This window comes from Centruroides vittatus, unplaced genomic scaffold (assembly GCF_030686945.1).
Source record: "Centruroides vittatus isolate TY-2023 unplaced genomic scaffold, ASM3068694v2 contig_371, whole genome shotgun sequence".
Lineage (NCBI taxonomy): Eukaryota > Metazoa > Arthropoda > Arachnida > Scorpiones > Buthidae > Centruroides > Centruroides vittatus.
The window spans coordinates 2,556,736-2,561,869 of record NW_027122194.1 but is presented as its reverse complement, the minus strand read 5'-3'; the positions used below and the strand labels follow the sequence as shown (position 1 = coordinate 2,561,869).

The window sequence follows — 5,134 nt, the reverse complement described above, 5'->3', positions numbered from 1 at the left end:
ATCAAAAAGTTCTATTCATCACGACACAGTCCGACTGGAAAGCTTTCGGTTAACCGACGTTTTGGTTGATCGGTTTTCGGATAAACGACGCTCTGCTGTATTGATTTTATGTTTACTTTGTATCTCTGCTGTATTTTGGTTTATGTATTCTTAGTGTTATACACCCATAGGAGTAGTGCACTTATTCTAATAAAAACAAAAACAAAAAAAAAAAAAAAAAAAACGAGAGAGAATCCACCACACGGCTTTTCTCCCATAATAAAAAATGTTTCTGCTAGCGTCATTATTCTATCACGTTACACCTGATAGCGTTAGTACAACGAGCGTTCTTAACAGACCGTTTAATTCACTTCAGCCTGATTCAAAGGTTTTGATTAGATTAAGAGGTTGGAGTGTTTTTAACATAGGTTGTGGGGTGAGAGTAGTGAGGAATTATATATTTCCTGAGAAGTTTTTGTGGGGTTTTGGATGAGGGTTTCTTAGAGGTTTTGTGGTTCATAAATAATTTGATAACAGTCCTCCTAGAATAATTAGGAAAATTCTTATGATTTTTGTGTTGGTTGGTATAGGTAAAGAAACAGGAGTGTCCAGGAGAAGTCAGTTTATTGTTGCTCCAATAATAATTGATGTTAAGGTTAGGGTGCTGATGGGAATAATTATTTTTTGGGTTTCTGAAATTATTGTTGTTTTTGGACTTAGATTATTGAATCATAGTGTTATTAAGGTTAGGCGAAAGGAGTATATAATTGTTAAGCCAAAGGAAATTAATGTTATAATTAAGATTGTTTGATTGATCTGAGATAAAAAAGAGCTTCTAAAATTAGATATTTTGAATAGAAAGCGTAAGAAAAGGGGAGGCCTATTAGTGTAATGGATGAAATTATTATGCAAGTACTAATAGTGGGAGAGGAGACTAGAATAAGAGATATTTTTCGTATATCTTGGTTCTTTTTTTACGTTATGAATGGCAAACTTCGCGCACAAAAATATTAGAGCTTTGAATAGAGCGTGGGTGATTATGTGAAAGAAGCCAAATTGAAGCCAAATTTAATACTCCACCACTGAACGAGATCAAAAAATAAGAATACTACGTAAGATGAGATCTATTACCCCCTACTCCTGAGTAAAAAATCGTAAGAAATCCTTGACCCCCACCCACCCCAAATACCTTACGTAATTTATGTCACAAACATTTGAGATACCCGGTACCAGTTACGGATTGAATAAAGAAGAGATCCCACTTTTCTCACTGTTTACTCTTTCAAGGATTTGTCGAGCTTTTTTTTTTTTTTTTTTTTTTTTTTGGTAACTCTTTCCGCCCTGTGGGCACCAAGAGGGCCTCTTATAGCAAGCCCATTATGGGTTCGGCCAGACCCACAATGGGGCGGCCGGGTGGTGAGGGACGGGGACCGACATATCCGGACGGACCACCCCCCGAAAAATTCCTGGGGATTTTTCGACCCGTCCGGATTCGATCCCGGGTCCCCCAGGCGGTCCAGTTACGGATTGAATAAAGAAGAGATCCCACTTTTCTCACTGTTTACTCTTTCAAGGATTTGTCGAGCTTTTATCGATCTCTTCTTTTTTTGTCAATACAGTTAATAATTAAATCTGGTGAGCTAGCATTAGTCCACATCTTTTTCATAGAAAAGATCATCTACCATTCTTCTTCAATTGACTACTGGGATATCTACTACTATTGGTATCGCTGTGATAACATAAGGTACAGTACCAGGATATATGGGTGAAAACAAACTCATGTATACTAGCGGTGAGGACACTTTCTTGAAAAATTCAATGCAACTGTTTAATTTATTAAACTCTTGTTGTGAATTTCTTTTCTTAAATACGAAAATTGTCTTAATAAAGATTTTACATTCAAAAATAGGTAAAAACATAATTTTAACGCTACACTCATTTTCATTTTAAAATTTAAGTTATTTATAAATTGCGCTTTTACTTTGCTTATACATAACAAGAGAAACTATTGGAATTGTGTCAAATTTGACCCTTCGAGTTTTTTGCAAATCTCTCCGTTTCGAGACCTCTTGAACCCAAAAAAGTAAAAAGAAAAATTCTGTGGATGTGTATGTGTTTATGTTAGCGTTTGTTTCGTTTAATACCTTGAGATGCATTAATGATTAAGAAACGAAATTTGGTACGATAGCCTGTATATAAGGGGCATTGATTCTATTAAATTTTGGTGGTTATAGGTCGAAGGAATAGTAAGATAGAAGGGGAGGTTACGTGTCGTATTTCGATATGTTCGAATTTAATGAAGATTTTACTCGTTATTAACGTTTATAATATTTTTATAAAACTCGTCTCTGTTCTCAAAATTAAGTTTTTTGCCCCTTTATAATAATTAATAATATAAAAAGTTTTTAATAAAAATTTTTAGAACAGATGGCGCCACACACAACTTTATTTATTAATACTGTAGTATGATTAATTAATAATTTAAAAGTTATTTTTTTAAATAAAATCGTAAGCTGGAAGAGTTATGCAATTCGTTGTGGAATTTTTTATGTAAGAGACAAGATGTTCTTAATCAATTGTTTCAGCTAAAACTTCGAACACTTCATCTTGCTTTATCGCCTGGATTTTCGTTTATAAGCAAATTAAATACAGTATATTGGGAACTACCATGTCTTTGGTATTGCGTTAAATGATGACAGCCCATCTCTTGTTCTAATTTTTGCTTTTAATTCTTAGGAAATCCAAACCATTTAACCCAAATCATCCCGATTATATTATTTTCGATATTTTTACATTTACCTGATAGCAAAAGTAAGAGCCAAAAGCAATTAAATAAATATAATAAGTACGTGAATAATTTATGATCAATCGATTATAAATAATTTATGTAGTTATCCAAATTATTTATAAAAATCGGTTATCTGAAATTGTCCCTCGCCGATTATTTCAGATAATTGAAGTTCTTCTGTATTCTTTATAATATCTAGAATAACGTAAATATTATGCAAATAGTTGTTATATTGCATTGTTTAGGGAATAATGACAAGAAAAATGTTTATACATATTCAGTACCGACTAGAACAAAAGAGGAGGACATTGCACGAACATTGAATAACAGAAGAAAATTAAGTACGGTAGTTTGTTTATAAAAATTTGTAATTAACTGTAAATTATGGAAAATTAAATAGACAATAAACAGGATTTTAAACTCAATATTAGAATTATTATCAACTGTTGCACAATGCCACCCTAATTGAATCCTAAATTTTATTTTATTTTTCTCAAACTAATTAATAACCACGACACGATTGTCACTAACTCAAAAGTAGCCGTTGAATAGCCAATAGTTTTTTTTTAATTAAAATTACACTACAAATATAAATAATCACTATTGGTACGTAGTTAATACTATTGATAATATTAGTTTGTACATGTAATAATACACATGTAATAATAAGACATTATCTGGGGGTAAATTTTTATATCTTTTGTAGTACAGTACTTATTTTATATTAGATTGTTCTGTAGATTTTTTTTTCGCTCTGAATGTGTTAAAAGATTTTTAATAGATTAATTTGTTGTAACGTATTATTAATTGTGAATAACCGACCTGAAGTCCGTAAAACTTAATTTTCGTTAACTCGTCGCGTTCTCAGTCCACATTAAGTCGAGTTTGCGAGACTTTACTGTACTGTAATAAAGTAAAATTTAACAAAAATAAAAATTAAAACTGTACCCAAAAGGGTGACATTATAGATTGAAAGAAGGACGGGAGGATAATACAGCTCAATGAAGGACAGTTGACAACCCTAGTACAGTATCGGTCATCCAGACACGGGACACCTGTTGCACCCCTGCTAGGAACAGTAAATTCAAGTTTTGTTACTTGAAACGTTGCATTATTTTTTCCAAATATTTTCGATCCGCAGTCGATTAAATCAGTAAATGCGAAATCCACGGCCTCGGAAGGTCGAACTGTATTTAATGTTGTTTTTTTATTTTTAATAATTAATCTCCACAATCATTTTTATACGAATAAGTTAGAGAAGTATTAATAATTACTGATTAAAGAAAATAACTAAATTTTTAAAACAGTTATTATAAAAAATGGATTTAAAATGTACTTTTATGTAAAAGATTGAGTAAATAAGTAAATATTTCGGCTCACTGCTTTATTTTTTATGATGTTTAGCAGAGAGCTATATTTGTTCAGTTTATATGGGATTAAAATTTTATTTTAGTATTTAATTCGATTAAACGTATCAAAAGTTAATTAAATTATTTACTTTTTTACTATTCTCTTTAGAATTACTTAAATAATAATATTTTTAATTTTAAATAGTTTCACAGAATGGATTTCAGTTTCACCTTGCTATTTAAAGATCCAAAGGATATCTTTCGATCTTTCGCATATTTTATATTAAATATTAGTTACGTAATTTAATTACACAAGTTTACAGAAGGAAAAAATAAATTTTATAAAAATAATTTTTAAAAATTATAATTCTTACTTATGAATAATAAATCCAAACAATCAACTGAATTAATCCAATATAATTTTATTAAAAGACTTTGAATGTAATTAAAACTAATGTGTTTAATTAATATAAAAAATATGCTTAATTATTTTATTAAGTTATTTTTACGTTTGAAATATATTTAATTGTCTAAATTAAAACTGAATTTAAAAAATATTATGTTTAATTAAATTAGAAAATAATTAAGTTTAAAAATATTAAATATAAATCAATGTTTTAGATGAAAATTTATTTTAAAAATAAATTACTTCCATGGGGAAAAAAATCAATATCTCAATACACCTACCTATAGAATAATATTTATAATATTAATTAAAAAAAATAATTTAAAAAAAATATAAAACCAAATTCAAAGTCAATTTAAATTATTGTAATAAATATTTACTAGAAGCGAACTATTTTTCAAGTTAAATAACTAAATAAAAATTTATTTATTAATTATATGACATTAATTTGATCATTACTTTATTATAAAATATTTAATTAAATTTTTTAATTTATTAAAAAACTTAAAAATATATTGTACAATACGGCGAATTATTTAATTTATAAAATAAATTATTTATTAAAGTTATACAAATTGGAAGTATTGATTATAAATTACTTTCTGAGTTTAC

The 5,134-nt window shown here is 28.8% G+C and overlaps 1 pseudogene; it reads right to left on the bottom strand.

Annotated features, from left to right (window-relative positions):
* Positions 1 to 495: 495 nt before the first annotated feature.
* Positions 496 to 1,026, bottom strand: LOC136975467 (NADH-ubiquinone oxidoreductase chain 5-like; annotated as a pseudogene).
* Between the last annotated feature and the right edge of the window lie 4,108 nt (positions 1,027 to 5,134).